The following is a 17,803-nucleotide window of genomic DNA, read 5'->3' on the forward strand; positions in this document are numbered from 1 at the left end:
GTTTCTTTACTTCATCAACATTTTCTGTCTACCTCAAGTTGATGTTGGTCGTGTTGGGCCAAGAAATAAAGCATTCAGAAAACCTTATCGACGAATTGGACATTTGCTTATTGCTCTACTTACTACCTTCACCCCTAGACAACACATAGAGGTAACTTAATACGCCGATCCCAAAACAATCAGCGGCTCCTGAGGGGGTAGCGCTACATTAGCATATCCTTATATTACTTACGTTGTATATGCAAACACCCATGCAACATTTTAGGTATGTAATACATGCAAATGCCCAGTTGCTGCTGATATAATGTTAGCCTACTGATCATGACACCAAGAAAATGGTCAAACAAACTTTACATTATATGGCAAATAAACTGTACAACTCTATTCAAAGTAGAACATGCTCAGTTTTGCCTAAGCTTCATTAATGCTGTTCTGAATAAGTCCTTCAAAGCTACATATAACTTACATCACCCCATATAACCAGACCAAGTCTGACCTATTCTCTGCATGTTCACTTTCCAAAAAAAAATTCACTTACTCTTTATATCAGAATGCACCACTCTGTATCTTGTTCTGTTTGCTATGTTGTATAAAACCTATGCATTTTTATTATATGATCAAATCATTTTAAACCACTAATATCACAAACCGATGAAAAAGAGGAAATTATCAGAGGGCTAGATTAGAAGAGAAGGTTGGAAGTACGAAGGTGTGATAGAGGGCGCTAGTGAGGTAAATACTTAACCTTTGGGACACTCGCACAGGTCGGGACCCAGGGTGAGGGTGATACAATAGATTATATAGAATAAACCACTCTGGTGAACAAAGATACTCAACACATACTATATAATACCTATAAGGCAGAGTGCGTGTATATACGTGAAATAAATTAATATGAAAACAAATTATTGGTTCAGACACTCATGAGAAGTGAAATCACATTGGTGTGAAAAAATAGTAAGGTGTCTCAAAGGAAGCACCACACAAAATAACGCAGTCCATAAGAAGTTGCCTTCGCAGGGTGATTCAATTGGTAAACTTGCGATAAAAAGTGAGTGATAATGTAGCCACCACCATCTGTAGAAAACGTCACCCGATGTGCACAGATCACAGAATGCGCTTACCGGAATGAATGGACCTATTTATTAAAAATGAGGTCTGCAGAACTGAGCAGGTTAAAGTGCCTGCACACTATACACCAGCTGTTCAGGCGATCAGGATGTCTGGGCCAATGGTGTCTCAGGAATCCATCAACAAAACAAAAGGAAACTCGTAGTGCATTACCGCTTTAATAAACGTAAAAAACATACAAGGCTGATTGGCCCCTTACTTGGTGGGTGCCTACCCGGCACTAGGACTGTTTGCGTTGTTGCAGGGCACTGGATGGATGTCACACGCTGCTCGGTGCGGGGCGTCTCAATCAAAGTGCAGAGTACAGGCGCCGGATCAGCTGGGGAGCGGGGATGTCAGACTGCCTCCGACATATGTTTTGTGGATCTCCACGTCATCAAGGGATTCATTCCGGTAAGCGCATTCTGTGATCTGTGCACATCGGGTGAAGTTTTCTACAGATGGTGGTGGCTACATTATCACTCACTTTTTATCGCAAGTTTACCAATTGAATCACCCTGCGAAGGCAACTTCTTATGGACTGCGTTATTTTGTGTGGTGCTTCCTTTGAGACACCTTAATATTTTTTCACACCAATGTGATTTCACTTCTCATGAGTGTCTGACCCAATAATTTGTTTTCATATTAATTTATTTCACGTGTATACACACACTCTGCCTTATAGGCATTATATAGTATGTGTTGAGTATCTTTGTTCACCAGAGTGGTTTATTCTATATAATCTATTGTATCACCCTCACCCTGGGTCCCGACCTGTGCGAGTGTCCCAAAGGTTAGGTATTTACCTCACTAGCGTCCTCTATCACACCTTCATCCTATTGCACTATATTTATCTTAATATTATGATTTGGAGGAGCAGCTTGTCACTTTAAGTAGGTTATTTATTCACATATGTGAATAATTGCTATATACTTTATATTTTATTGGCGCGGAAACACAAACCACTCTCACAAGGTTGGAAGTACCAATGAAACCCACAAAAGACAACACATAGACAGCGTTGACCAATCAGAATTTATCTGGTCTATCCTCAAAGTGTTGACAGAGAAGAGGTAGAACAGAGAGGATTTCAAATCTCTGGACTGCTGGAGCGACTGGGGGGGGGGGGGAGTGCAAACAGCTAGGCAACCCCGGAGGTAAGTAGAGGGAGTATCAAGAGGGGTATGAAAGGTATCTGCTGTTAGTTCATCTTTACATTTTTTCTGTAAAGGTAACTTGCATTCCTTTTTTTTATATGTTTTTATTAACAAATTTTGTAAGTTTTACAAAAACAAAAAACATACAAGCTTTTAAGTCACATACAGTAAGTGACAAAACTCATTGGGACAGGGCCTAGTGATGTCATCACGCGCATACAGGAAGTTTATGCCCTGGCTGTCTGCATCCGACGTTACAACATCCAAGTGATTCTTAAGAGGGCTTCACACCCCAAATGTGCTAAGTTCACAGTCTGGTTGCACTAGAGAAAGTACACTGTAAAATGTGAGTTTTTATATTTTATGCTTTTATTAAAGAGTCATTTTAAATGATTAAGCGCTATGCTAGCCTTTTGACTTTTTATGAGCACCACCTATACGGATTGCTGTATATTGGAGCGGATGTACCAGGAATTGGATCCGTTACCTATCGGTGGATTGGTATACTCCTTAAAGGGGAAGGCTTATAGTGACCTGTGAAAGGTCAATATTGGAGGTGAGTGCATAGTTTGGAAGGTGGAGGGGTACTTGAGGTGATTTCCGCTAATTGCACTGACTTCACAAAAGAACACATCTGCATATTGGACTTTCTCTGTTTTAATATACTTATTATTGTATGGAATATAGTCACTGTGATCACAGTGGTGTGATAATATTTGTTGGTATATATTTATGTTGTGACAAATCAAATAAGTTTGAGTTTTTATTTCAGTTCAAACTTTGGATTTACCTTCAACTATGTAGTGCCTGCCTGATTGCATACCAATTGAAAGTGTTTAGGTTTAACCAAATTGGATATGGTTTTGTTAAATCTAAAGGAAGTTACGTATGGAGAAGCTTATTTATCAACACAGGGGGAGTTCCCGAAAATATGGAACTTACAAGGAATAAAACAAAGCCTATACAGGCTCATATGATTATTTTATGAATTTACATACAATAGCACCAGGGGCCCGGATTCACAAAGCACATACGCCGACGTAGAACAAGATACGCCGACGTAAGTGCAAATGTGCGCCGTCGTATCTGTGCGCCGGACCCACAAACTAAGATGCGCCTAAAAATAGGCTTCATCCTGCCGACGTAACTTGCCTACGCCAGCGTAGCGTGGGCGCATATTTAGGCTGGACGCATGTGGCGCTCCCATTGATTTGCGATTCAAATATGCAAATGAGGGAAATACGGCGATTCTCGAACGTACGTGCGCCCGACGCAGGCTATGCGATGTGCGCGTAAGTTGAACGTCCGGCGTAAAGTTAAGCCCCATAAAGGAGGTGTAACCCAGCAGCAGACATGCAAAGGTCTGCACCAGGGAACTCAAGCCGGCGTATTTTACGTTGTTTACGTTGGACGTGTGTATGGCTGGGCGTAGGTTACGTTCACGCCGTAGGCAGTGATCCAGCATAGTTTTGGCAGTTGTTTCGACGTGGTTGTGAGCATGCGCAGAGGGATTCATCCACGTCCCGGGGCATGCGCAGTTCGTGATACATATCTGTCTGGCGCTCGGCCCATCATTTGCATGGGGTCAAGCCTCATTTGCATGACTCACACCCACTTCCACCTACGCCGGCGTACGCCTTCGAAAACCCAGCGCAGTTTTGGGAGCACTGGCTTTGTGAATTCCATGCTTGCCTCTCTGCGCTGCATTGGCGTAGCGTATATTATTTGTGCTACGGCGGCGTAATGTGCGCCCGCTCTCTGTGAATCTGGGCCATAGTGTTCAGATAAAGAATGTGTACATGTCTTAAATCCTGCCATACACAGTGACACATCTCAGATGTCTGGACATAATAATAACTGTCATTAGTGCTAAAACCTTATTTAAACCTATATTTAGGTAATCCATTTTACACTTTACTAAAATGTTTGCGTTGTAATGCCATTTTCCTTCAAGATATCAAAGAAAATCATATTTCATAGAGACATCTATTTCACATATTAAAGTGGAACTCCATCCAAAATGTTTGTCTTTATTTGGACAAAGTAGATTGAGAAAATGTCTACGAGTAGGAATCAGGGACGTGCGGTGAGGTCAGTGGCTGGTGAGGCACTAGCTAGTCAGTGGCGTCTCCAGCTTTCATATTTAGGTAGGGGGGTCAACTATAAAATGCAATTATATATATATATATATAAATATAAATATATATAAATATATATATATATATATATATATATATATATATATATATATATATATATCCTGGGGCCCTTTACTACGATCCCACAACGGGCCCTTTCACATGTTCTGCAGTGAGCTCCCTTCCTACTATACTGGGGCCCCCCAGGGTGGCAGAAAACAAGACATATATGTCACCAGCACACCAAGAAAATATAAGGGTCCAAAGCAGTGGGAGAACTATCAGGGTTGCAAAGGTTGTCTTGCCACCGGGCCCTGGTGTTCTGCCACTGTGGGGTTCCCCAGCTGTCCTGTTATTGACAGCACTGGTCTGGCGTCTGTCTCCTTGGCAGCGGTGGCAGTCTATTAGGACCTAGTGCTGGTGACATTATGGGTGCATGCAGGGGAAGGCTGGCACTATTGTTTACAGAGAGCCTAGCGCCCAGCTGGTCACCTAGCAGCAGTAAACCTTCTCTGTTGACATGCTGATCGGGATGTGATCCAGGTGATGCTCCCAGTCAGATCTAATAAACACAGTATTTATTAGCATCAAGAGTACAACCACATATATATATAATCAACCGTATGTTCAGCAGCCATGTGGGCTCTATGCCTGTAAAGTGTGGGCTTTGATCAACAAAATCACTGATATTTAACACTAGGGGCTAGATTCAGATAGCCCTGCGTAATTTAGTGCGGGCGTAACGTATCTCCGATACGTTACGCCGCCGTAAATTAGGGTGCAAGTTCCGTATTCATAAAGAACTTGCGCCCTAAGTTACGGCGGCGTATGTGGGCCGGTGTAAGCCCGCCTAATTCAAATGGGGATGATGTGGGCGTGTTTTATTTAAATTATTGTTGACACCGCGTATTTTCCGTTTTTTACGAACGGCGCATGCGCCGTTCGTGAAAGAACTCCCGCAAATCGTCATTGCTTTCGACGTGAACGTAAATTACGTCCAGCCCTATTCGCGAACGACTTACGCAAACGACGTAAAAAATGCAAAATTCGACGCGGGAACGACGTCCATACTTAACATTGGTTGCTCCTCATATAGCAGGAGCAACGTTACGCCGGAAAAAGCCGTACGCAAACGACGTAAAAAATTCCGCCGGGCGCACGTACGTTTGTGAATCGGCGTATCTAGTTCATTTGCATATTCTACGCCGAAAACTACGGAAGCGCCACCTAGCGGCCAGCGTAAATATGCACCCTAAGATACGACGGCGTAAGAGACTTACGCCAATCGGATCTTAGCCTAATTTCGGCGTATCTTGCTTTCTGAATACAGAAAGAAGATACGCCGGCGCAGCTTTGAATTTACGCGGCGTATCTATAGATACCCCGGCGTAAATTCTTGTTGAATCTAGCCCTAGGATTTGACTAGGAGCATCACCTGGATTGCATCACGATCAGCATGTCAGAGAAGGCTACTACTGCTAAGCAACCTGCAGGGAGCTCAACTGTCTACAACCATAGAGATGGGCTTGGGTGTGTTTGAAATCCCACATGCCCGATCCCGCCAGGAAGCCGACACTCAACAGTGCTAATCACAGCAACTGAGACAGTCCTGATCTGTGCAGCTGTGGACCGGGAAATGTCTCACTGCCTGTGATTAGCGCTGTGCAGTGTCAGCGTCCTGGCAGACTCTGGCATGTGGAATTTTGAACATGCCCAGCCTATCTCTAACAACAAATTGTGCTGGCCCTCCTGTACATCAGCCCCATAAAGTAACCAGCACTGGGTTCCAATGTGCTGCCGCCGCTGCCATGGAGACAGAGACCAGCGCTGTGAATAGCCGGGACAGGACAGCAACTCTGGTTGTTCCACCACTGGTCCACACTGGGAGGATTCCCCCATCCACCTATAATGTGTAGATGAGACATTGGATCATTTCTTTTTTTTTTCATTCAACATAATAGTTGACTGAAAAAAGTGATCAATGTATGGGCTGCCTAAGAGCCAAGACCAGCCATAGTTTAAATCTCAGCTGGTTCAGCAGGAACTGGCTGAGATTTGAACCATTAATGAGCAGGTTCTCTTAAGCCTCGTACACACGATCAGTCCATCCGATGAGAATGTACCGATGGACCGTTTTCATCGGTTACCCGATGAAGCTGACCGATGGTCCGTCGCGCCTACATACCATCGGTTAAAAAAACGTTCCTGTCAGAATGCGGTGACGTAAAACACAATGACGTGCTGAAAAAAACGAAGTTCAATGCTTACAAGCATGCGTCGACTTGATTCTGAGCATGCATGGATTTTTAACCGATGGTTGTGCCTACTAACGATCGTTTTTTCCCATCGGTTAGGAATCCATTGGTTAAATTTAAAGCAAGTTGGCTTTTTTTTAACCGATGGTTAATTAACCTATGGGGCCCACACACGATCGGTTTTGACCGATGAAAACGGTCCATCAGATCGCTGTCCTCTGTTTAACCTATCGTGTCTACGAGGCCTCATGATTATCACTAGTGGTTGCACTAGTGATAATCACTGTTTGTCGGGAGAATACAATTGCTGGGCAGGAGGGATATTACCCTGTCTGTGTTGATGGGGGAATCATGCAAGTTTCTTTCCTGCAATCTGTGGATGCAGGAAATAATTTTGCATCGTATATTATCTGCCTAATTGAAAGTGAAAGTAAATTGTGAATGTCTTGAAAGAACAGGAGAGGGGGAGGGAGACAGATGGGGGGGTGGAGATAATGCAGTTCAGTGATTACAGTGTACTGCAGTCTGCAGTGCACACACTTACCCACGGTTCAGGCTAAAATCTCAGGCATCATTCACACACAGCCAGGAATGCTGCTGATTTTCATATTTACCGCCCACACATCCCCTCTCTTCAGATACAGCACGCCGGGATAGTGTGGGCAGGACTGGAAGGAGGAGGAGGAGCTGTATTCCTCCCTGCTCGTATGTGAGGAGAGTGAGGGGGGGCTGGACTCGCTGGGCTGTGAAAGAGTGTCATAGACCGACACTCAGCTCAGCTTGTAGTCACCACTTTTGGAATATTTTACTATATCTTTTCATGTGACAACACTGAAGAAATGACACTTTGCTACAATGCAGTGGCGGCTGGTGCTCAAAATGTTTGGGGGGGTGCAAACAAACTGAAAAAAAAAAAAAAAAAACATCAAACGCAGCCACTGTGCCATCAAACGCAGCTCCTGTAACCATCAATTGTTGCCAGTGGCCCGGATTCAGAGAGCAATTGCGCCTGCGTAACCATAGTTATGCAGCGCAATTGCTGACTTGCTCCGGCGTTACGAATGCTCCTGATTCAGGAACATCGTAACGCCGACTGCAGCCTAAAATCTGCGTGGCATAAGGCTCTTATGCCACGCATATTTTAGGCTGCATTCTTGCGATGACTGCTAGGGGGCGGTCCCATTGTGCTCAGTGTATAGTATGCAAATTGCATACTAACACCGATTCACAATGTTGCGCGGGCCCTGCGTACGCAAGTTACGGAGTTTCCGTACGGCGTCTTTAGCGTAAGGCTGCCCCTTCTAATAGTAGGGGCAGCCAATGCTAAAGTATACCCGCCGTTCCCGCGTCGTGAAATTAGAATTTCACGTCGTTTGCGTAAGTGATTTGTGAATGGCGCTGGACGCCATTCACGTTCACTTTGAAGCAAATGACGTCCTTGCGACGTCATTTGCCGCAATGCACGTCGGGAAAGTTTCCCGACGGAGCATGCGCTCTACGCTCGGCGCGGGAGAGCGCCTAATTTAAATGATTCCCGCCCCCTACGGGATCATTTACATTAGGCGCCCTTACGCAGGGCAAGTTTACACAGCGCCCCCGCAATTTACGGAGCTACTGCTCCGTGAATCGCGGGTAGCGCAGTAAATTTGCGGGGGCGCAGGGCAAAAACGCTGCCCTGTGCCTCCGTAAGAAAGGGGCAAATTCAGACCAAATTTCCCGCGGACAGCGAACGCGGTAACGTGGCCACGCTGTCGCCGCGACGATCAAGCGGCGACGTGCGCGACCCTGGAAGGTCAATGCTTCCACGCATGCGTCAAATCACTTCGACGCATGTGAGGGCTTTCGGCCAATCGGACATGTCCGGTGAGTCTGTACAGACGACCGAACATGTCCGACGGACAGGCTTCCAGCGGACATGTTTCTTAGCATGCTAAAAAACATTTGTCCGCTGGAAACCTGTCCGATCCGCCGGAAAATTGAACGGTCGGCCGTACACACGACCGAACATGTCCGTGGAAACTGGTCCGGGAAACAGTTTCAGCAGACATGTTCGGTCGTGTGTACGAGGCCTTACTCTTTTACCAAGTTCAGCAAATAAATCTTAGAAAAAGAAGTGCAAAGTGTGGACATTGAACTTTTTCAGCTCTCATCTAGTACCCTGGACGGTGAGGAAATAGAGGTAACATGCCGCCTGAAAATATCCAGCAGCTCCTTTGGGGGTAGTGCTACACACGCTTAACACCATCTGAACCAAATAAGTTTATCTTGGTCTCATCAAACCACAGAGCATGGTTCCAGTAATCCCTGTCCTTAGTTTACTTGTCTTCAAACTGTTTGCAGGCTTTCTTGTGCATCATTTTTAAATAAGAGACATTTTATGTGTATCCTCACAGGGTGACACTGTGGATACACTGGTAACAGTGTGCCAGCGTCCCGATACCAGCAAAGTGTATCTATCCATTATTATATTTTTACGATTATTTGTCCCTAACTGGCAATATGTTTTGATACACTGCCAATTTAGTGGTATTAAAGGCTGTCTGTTGCTCTATTCAACACAGCCAACATTATATTCATGCTTCTGAAGAAGCTTTCATATACAACGCGTAACATGTAGAGCAAATCCTTTTCTACAACTGGATCCTCTTTGTGACTATTGGTTCCATATTTGTATAACATTTCGGTATCTATTGTATTTGTAATACAAATGTATGTTACTGGAATCACTATGATAGCATTTAAGAGGTCCATCTAAAGATTGTTATAGACAATTTTATTTGTTCAGTCGATTTTTATAAAAAAAAATCTACAATAAAAACCCTTAGTATTTTATCATTTCTATTTGTGTGCCTTTAAAAGTCCAATTCTCTAGTTTATAGTCTAATTTCTTGTGCATCATCTTTAGAAGAGGCTTCCTTCTGGGATGACAGCCATGCAGACCAATTTGATGCAGTGTGCGGTGTATGGTCTGAGCATTGACGGTCTGACCCACTACCCCTTCCACCTCTGCAGCAATGCTGGCAGCACTCATACATCTATTTCCCAAAGACAACCTCTGGATATGATAATGAGCATGTGCACTCAACTGCTTTGGTCGACCGCTGTATGGTCTTGGCCACTGTGCTGCAGCTCAGTTTCAGGGTCTTGGCAATCTTCTTATAGCCTAGGCCATCTTTATGTAGAGCAACAATTCTTTTTTTTCAGATCCTCAGAGAGTTCTTGTTGCCATGAGGTGTCATGTTGAACTTCCAGTGACTAGTATAAGAGAGTGAGAGCTGTAACACAAAATTAAACACACCTGCTCCCCATTCACACCTGAGACCTTATAACACTAATGAGTCACATGACACCGAGAGGGAAAATGGCTAATTGGGCCAAATTTGGATATTTTCACTTTTCTTACCAGCGGTTTAGACCTTATTGTCTGTGTTGAGTTATTTTGAGGGGACAAACAATTTACACTGTTATGCAAGCTGTACACTCACTACTTTACATTGTAGCAAAGTATAATTTCTTCAGTGTTGTCACATAAAAAGATATAATAAAATATTTACAAAAATGTGATTGGTGTACTCACTTTTGTGAGATACTGTATATATAGGGAGGGATTAGAACGCTTGTCAGTTTTCATTGCTGTCTGTGCCTGCGTTACCCTCTCTATTTGTCCTCTTTACCATTATCATTGATAGTGAAAGTAAAAGAAAATACCCACTCTTGGGTTGTGCCCAGAAAAGTAATAGAGGGAAAATCTTCCAATGGGGACCGTGGGGTTCCCAAGGAAATTCCCTAAAATTTGCACACTGGTACTGACTAGTCCAATGTTTCTCCTCAGTTTCTGTCGCTCACTCAGCTAATGTGACCCCCCCCCCCACCCAGTTCTGATGGAGAGGGATGGGGAAGGGCAAACAAGGATGCTGCGCAGGCACACTGCGTCCTCCTTGTCAACTGATTACATCATTGGTGATTAGGACCCTGGCAGCTAGAAGGTTGCACATGGAAAACCTGTGACTGATTCACTTTAATGGCCACGACTGTGTCTTTGTGGCTTGCATATATATTTTTGGCAATTGTTAGGCATTTTGCAGAGGCACCCTTGAAGAAAATGAGACTTGTAGTTCCACATCAACTGGAGGGCCACAGGTTGAGTGCCCATGGTCTATAGCAGTGATGGCGAACCTTGGCACCCCAGATGTTTTGGAACTACATTTCCCATGATGCTCATCTTCACTGCAGATTGCATGAGCATCATGGGAAATGTAGTTCCAAAACATCTGGGGTGCCAAGGTTCGCCATCACTGGTCTATAGAGATTATGCTTTGCAGCCATGTTACCCTGAATGAGCCATAGAGTCATTGCTATGAAGAGTCCATGTTTGTGCAGGTTTCATAATCCTACTCTGCAGTGTATGCATGCTCTCTGTCTATATAAACCTGTTTTCTATTATTCTGCAGTGTATGCATCTTTTTGGCATCCTGAACCTGTTTTGCATTATTGCTTCTAACTTTGCACTTGTTTAATAAACTGCTTACTGTAACTGTTACTCCCTGTCTGATCATTCAGCTGATTACATAATACGGCCAGCGAACAAATAAAAGGGTCTGATGTCTCCCAGTAGAGGTCAGTATTACCTATTAGAATTTGACCTTCCTTGCACTTAGAGAGGTACATTATTGTTCTGACCAAATTTCTACAAATGAGTAATGTGGCAAATGTCACACACACTGACACGTTTGCATTCCTCAAAGATAAAAACTAAACCACAAAGACAGAAAGAAAAATACGCACGATCTGTCTCTCTCCTAATGGGTAAATAGCATGTTTCACCAAGCAGCTCTTGCTAAACTGGTTCTGCCTTGTGCACAGCCCTCTGATTCCTGTAGCTCCAGGTATGTGATACTAATCAAGCAGTGCCGGAATGTTTCTATATGAGGGCAAGAGGGAGGGAGAACAGGGGTTGGGTTTCTTGAATGTTTCCTTCTTGTCACTAAATCTACATTATCTAAACAGTACAGCAAGTAAGGGGTTGATAAAATCAAACTATTGTTGGCCGAGGGGCGGGAGTTGATGCATAAAATTATCATGTGACAATTTTAGTGCCCTGTGAATTATTAGGAGGGTTTACACGAATATTGATCATTAAGCGGCAATGTGGCATTGTTTTTATCTAACTACTTCAGCTCCGGAAGATTTATCCCGTCATGACAAGGCCATTTTTTGCCATACTGCACTGTGTTACTTTAAATGACAATTGAGTGGTCTTGCAACACTGTAACCAAATAAAACGTTTGCTTTTTTCCCCCCACAAATAGAGCTTTGTTTTGGTGGTATCTGATCACCACTGGGTTTTTATTTTTTGCTATTTAACTACTTCCCACCCGGTCACTGCATATGTATGGCCAAGTGGGCGCTCACTCCTGAGTGGACGTTCAGGAACGTACCTCAGAAAGAGGGGGATTGCACGATGCGCTCGTGTCACCTGTCCAATCACAGCTGTCATGTGATGTAAACAGAGAGGCGGTTGCTAGGCCATCGGCTCTCCTCTCCTTACACATTAGTTGTCGGCGAGAAGAGGAGAGCGGATCGCTGCAGCCGGCTGGTGATCAGTGTGTATGAGCTGTTTTTTATAGCTTTTTATACACTGATCACCAGCCTAGTAACACACACATGTAAACACGCAGGGGTAGATTCACGTAGATCGGCGTTTCTTTGTGCGGGCGTAACGTATCCTATTTACGTTACACCTCCGCAACTTTTACAGGCAAGTGCATTTACGCCACCATATAGCAGGGGTAACTATACGCCGGGAAAAGCCTAACGTAAACGGCGTAAATGTACTGCGTCGGCCGGGCTTACGTTCGTGAATTTGCGTATCTTGCTGATTTACATATTTCGATGCGTAATCAGCATACACGCCCCTAGAAGTCAGCAGAAAATTGCAGTTACGATCCGACATCGTAAGAGACTTACGCCGGTCGGATCTAATAGAAATCTATGCGTAACTGATTCTATGAATCGGGCGCATAGATACGTCCGGCCGGACTCAGAGATACGACGGCGTATCTGGAGATACGCCGTCGTATCTTGTCTGTGAATCTACCCCACAATGTAAAACACACATCACAACACAATGTCCCCAAGACACATGTCCCCACACACATGTCCCCTACATATGTAACAGTAATATCATATTTCCCAATGATTATCTGCACATATATGTCCGTGATCACCTGCGCACATCTGTACATGATAATTTGCGTACATCTGTCCGTGATCACATGAACCAATTATTATACACTTAATGGGATTTTTTTTGCCAAAGACAGGTAGCAGACTACATTTTGACTTAAATTAATGACAAAATTCGATTTTATTGAATTTCTTTTAAAATAGAATAAAGAAAATATTGGGTTTTTTTTCCAAAGTTATGCTCTTTTTTCACTTATATTGCAAAAAATTTTTAAAACAGAGTCGTGAATAAATACCACCAAAAGAAAATGCGAGCGCGCTGAAAGCTGAAAATTGGCCTGGGAAGGAAGGGGGCGAAAGTGCCTAGTATTGATGTGAATAAACAAAAAAATAACGAAATAAAAAAATATATATATTTGTTTTACTTTCTGCTATAAAACCTATCAAATAAAAAAAAAAAAATTTTTTTTTAACAAAGAATCGAAATTCTAGGCCAATATGTATTCTGCTACATATGTTTGGTAAAAAAAAAAAAAATCCCAATAAGCATATATTGATCGGTTTGTACAAAACTTATAGCGTCTATGGAATATTTTTATTTATTTTTTCTACTAGTAATGGCGGCAATCAGCGATTTATAGCGACTGCGATATTGCAGCGGACATTTTGACACTAACTGACACGTTTGACACTTTTTGGGGACCAGTGACACTAATACTGTGATCAGTGCTAAAAAAAATGCACTGTCACTGTACTAATGACATGGCTGGGAAGAGGTTGATATCAGGGTGGATGAAAGGGTTAACTGTGTGCTTAGCCAGTGTTTTACTATACTTGTGTGAGGTCCTTTTACTAGGGGAAGAGATGGAATTTATTCCCTGCTTTGCAGGGACACACACTCCACCCATGCCCTCCTGTCAGAACGGCGATCTGCCTTGTTTACATACAGTAGGTGGATCGCAGTTCTGTCTCTCTGTCTGACGATCAGCGGATACCAGAGTACATTGGGTGCCCTGCACCCGCCGACCGGCTTCTGCTGTGTGTAATACATGCCCCCTACCTAGATGTGTCAGATCACATATACATGTGTGGTCCGGTGCTGCCCTGTAGCAGTAGAACTGCTATAGGGCGTGCCTAAAGTGGTTAATAATTTGGCTACATAAATATTTTATATACACTATCAAATATATTTAGCACCAACTGTAAAAAGACTATAGTTGTATTTTGTACATCTTGTCTACTACATGTCCTAATACAGGAATGAATCTAGATGTGTGTATATATGCTCTGTGTACATGAAATAGGATATAAAAGCAGAACTAAACTCTCTCAATCCACATGCCCTATTCTTAATCCTTAAACTGCTAGGATTAGTACATAAATGGGAAGGTGTATTACATTTTCTTGTTTTAACCTTTTTTTACATTTCTTCAGTTGCTTTCTGCTTTCTGGTCAAGACCAAAATGATGTTATACATCCCGTGTGTTTTCATGGGCATTTTCTTTTTCTTCCATCTGTAGTATGGCAGGGGAGACACCATGATCATGAAGGTGGTTCTCCCAGGACGAAGCTCGGCCATTGCACTCTGGCCGTGCTGGTCGTGGTGTCTTCCCTGCCGCTTCTCGGCCTTTTGGCTAGGATCGAGTGTGGTATCTGTTCTTATCAGTTGTCAGCGGAGCGCTGAAGCACCTCCTACATGGGGAGGGTGGAAGCAATCCAATGACGTCATTGCACCTGGAAGGATGGTTTCAGCAGGGACTACACCGTGCTGCCCGACAGTTACTGGGGGCCGGCCCAAGGTCGAGTCTGAGCCATCTGGAAGGGTGCTCCTGGTGAGGATGGGTGCTGCGCTTGGTCTTGGTCTTTTTGCCGAGTTCTAGTCTGGCCTGCTGGCTGGTGTAAGTGCTATCTCTGTCAGCGATCCGGTAGGAGGAGCTGGTACTGCCCTGAGAGTAGACGGGGTAAGGCCATGCAAATCTGCCGGGTTGACAGAGGGTCTGGAGGGGCTAGTATTGGCGGAGGCTGCTAACTGGAGCGGCAGTTCTCCCCAAGAAAACCTTGAAGGGATCTCTAGCTGGCAGGGGTGGAGGGCTGCACTGGCTGGTCGGGGGGGGGGTAGATTTGGAAGGAAAAGCCTATGGTGCATGTGCCCCTGGAGTGGCAGTCCAGGGGTATCTGAGAATCACTGTGTGTGAGGGACACTTTGATTTAAGGATACCACGGTCACTGCACCAGCTACACGCTTTTTTTAGCACCTGCCTCCTGGGCCGGGCCTTTTGGCTAGGACCGGAGGAATTTTTTATTCCTGGCTGGAGGGCCTGGTCATTGTTAAACACAATGACAACTTCTTTCACTCTCCTTTTCACTATCCCTTTCCCCCACTTTATTTAATTTATTGCCTATGTTTTGTCACGTTTTTGTCTTTTTTTTTGTTGTGCACGTTTTGTGTCACTGTGTGATTAGTAAGGGTCAGCCCTGAATGTCTTGAGAGTGGGTGGACATGGCCTTCTGGCTTAGTCTGCCTGCTCTCATGGGGTCTCCCTTCGGGGGAGCCCCACCTAGTACTGGGAGGGTTCTGTTTCGGCAGTCCCTCCGAGGAAGTTGGGTCCGTGTCGGCTTCGGTTGCTCGGACCACAGTACCTAAGTCCACGTCTGGAGCCTAACGCCACAGGGGATCAGGGTTTGGGTCCCTCTTCACACTAGGACCACTTGACGTTGCACCCGTCTGCACGTTTTTGTGAACACTCTTTATGTGTGTGCACATTTTTTCTGCACCGGGTGGAGTTTTTGGGTGTGTTCACACGCCATAGGCTTTTCAAAAAAAAAAAAAAAGTATAGTGACCAGAGTCCTGGGTATAGATGGAGCTCTTAGGCTGCATTCACACCTAAGCGTTTGGTAGCCTGAAGCCTGAAGCTATAAAACACTAGAGGGGAAAAAATACATTATTCTCAATGGAGATGGTTCACATCTACACTCCAAAATGCCTGAAGCCGAACGCCTGAAGCTCAAACAAGTTCTGGACCCTTTTTTGTCGCGTGAATCGGGCTGATTTGGGCATTTTTGAACGTTTGTATTCCCAAACGTTCTATTCAAGCGTCTAGCGCGACAACGAGCGTTTCTACGGGAGTTTTGTCGCTTTAATGTGTTCTGTGAAATAGAACATTCACCTAGGAAGAAGATAAAAAAAATCTACAAACATAGCAACAAGTGATGAAAGAGATGATAATTTTTCCTATTGGCTAAAAATAAAAAACGACGAAGTTCAAAAACGTCAGACAACGCTGTATGCAAATGTGCGAATACACGCTACAAAACGCCGGAAAAAAATACCGAAAACGCTACGCTCAGGTGTGAAAGCGGCCTAAGACTTTGGATGACTTTAAGGTGGTGCACTTGTTGATGTTCTTTAGTGGAGTGAAACAAGGTACATCCAAAAAGTCCATTGAAAACGTCAACGTATGACGAAACGCGTCTGGGACGACAGCGTGCAGTGACGTCACCGCGTTTACACAAGGAGGAAGGGCTCCTGTTTCATGCCGGCCAGCATTTGTTTTTATACGCTCGATTGCACTTTATCTGTGTAAGTAGCACTTTTATCTTTTAATAAACCCGCTCTGTACATATTACACTATGTTGCGGTCTCCTTCTCTATATGTGGCATATCGTTGGGCTGCCTGATACGGTCTAAGAAGATTACCCCACGTTAAACCTGGTCATATCCCTCCGTGGATTCCCTGATTGTTTGGTTCATGCTGCATATTTGATCCATCCTGTGCTGCGATTCCTTACCCTGGATATCCTGCTGTTGAATATAGATAACGCTGTTATTTATTTACCCTCTGGTAAGCCTCAGTCCATGTGGTGGCGGTTCACATAATCATCAGAGCACCGGGTGTTGTCTGTTCTGGATATTCAACTGTTTTTGGACTTTATTATCACTTTTGTATTATTCACAAAGGATTTGATTGCTGTTATTTAAAGTGGCGCGTTTTTTTCTTTTTTCTTTACATCCAAAAAGTCTTGGTAACACAATGGTCCATCATAACAATGGAAGGGTCATTTACAATCCCCAAGATATAACGCCCAACTTCTCAGATTATTATGGACTCCTCTATAATCTAAAGGAGGATAAGAATACTCCCCAACCTTCACCAGAGGACATAACAAAACTTCTATATAATATCAATCTCCCAAAGACTTATGCTGCTACTCTTGGCAATCTAAATAAGCCGATTACAGAACAGGAAATATCAAAGGTCATTAAAGACATCCCAATTAATAAGACACCAGGTGTCAACGGCCTCTCTGGAGAATATTATAAAACATTTGCCACTACTTTAGTACCCCACCTGACTAAATTGTACAATTTTACAGCTCCAGCATGGGCGCCCACATAACTTTTTTCAGGGGGGGGCATCATTTTAAGGTCATCCATGCCTGGTCCCTTTTTGACAATGTCATGAAGGGGAGGGGCTTAGTTATTATCACATAAAGCGCAGACATGCAAAGGTTTGAGAAACCTGATGCAAAAGCTTAATAGAAGGATCAAGCTGCCATTGTCTGATAAGCAATTTCTAATTTGTTTTTATGTTTACACTAGTGACACTATTGAATGCACCACATTATTCATACACACATGATCAAGGCACTACAAGTGAATTATAAAAAAAACACGTAGAATCTGCATTTGGTGTTAACAAATGGCAAATAAAATATTTCATAAATGTATTTATTTTGAAATGTATTAACTTAAATATATATATATATATATATATATATATATATATATATATATATATATATATATATATATATGTATGTATATATATATATATATATATATATATATATATATATATATATATATATATATAACAAAATAACTGATCTCATCCAAATTGGAAAATAAAACATATAAACTTTAACTGCAAACATCTGCACTCTTGTTCAAATTTA

General features: G+C 43.4%; 1 pseudogene; it reads left to right on the forward strand.

Annotated features, from left to right (window-relative positions):
* Positions 1-14,362: 14,362 nt before the first annotated feature.
* On the forward strand, positions 14,363-14,536 carry LOC120925737 (annotated as a pseudogene).
* The last annotated feature ends 3,267 nt before the right edge of the window (positions 14,537-17,803 follow it).

The sequence above is a fragment of the Rana temporaria genome, chromosome 1 (genome assembly GCF_905171775.1).
Source record: "Rana temporaria chromosome 1, aRanTem1.1, whole genome shotgun sequence".
Lineage (NCBI taxonomy): Eukaryota > Metazoa > Chordata > Amphibia > Anura > Ranidae > Rana > Rana temporaria.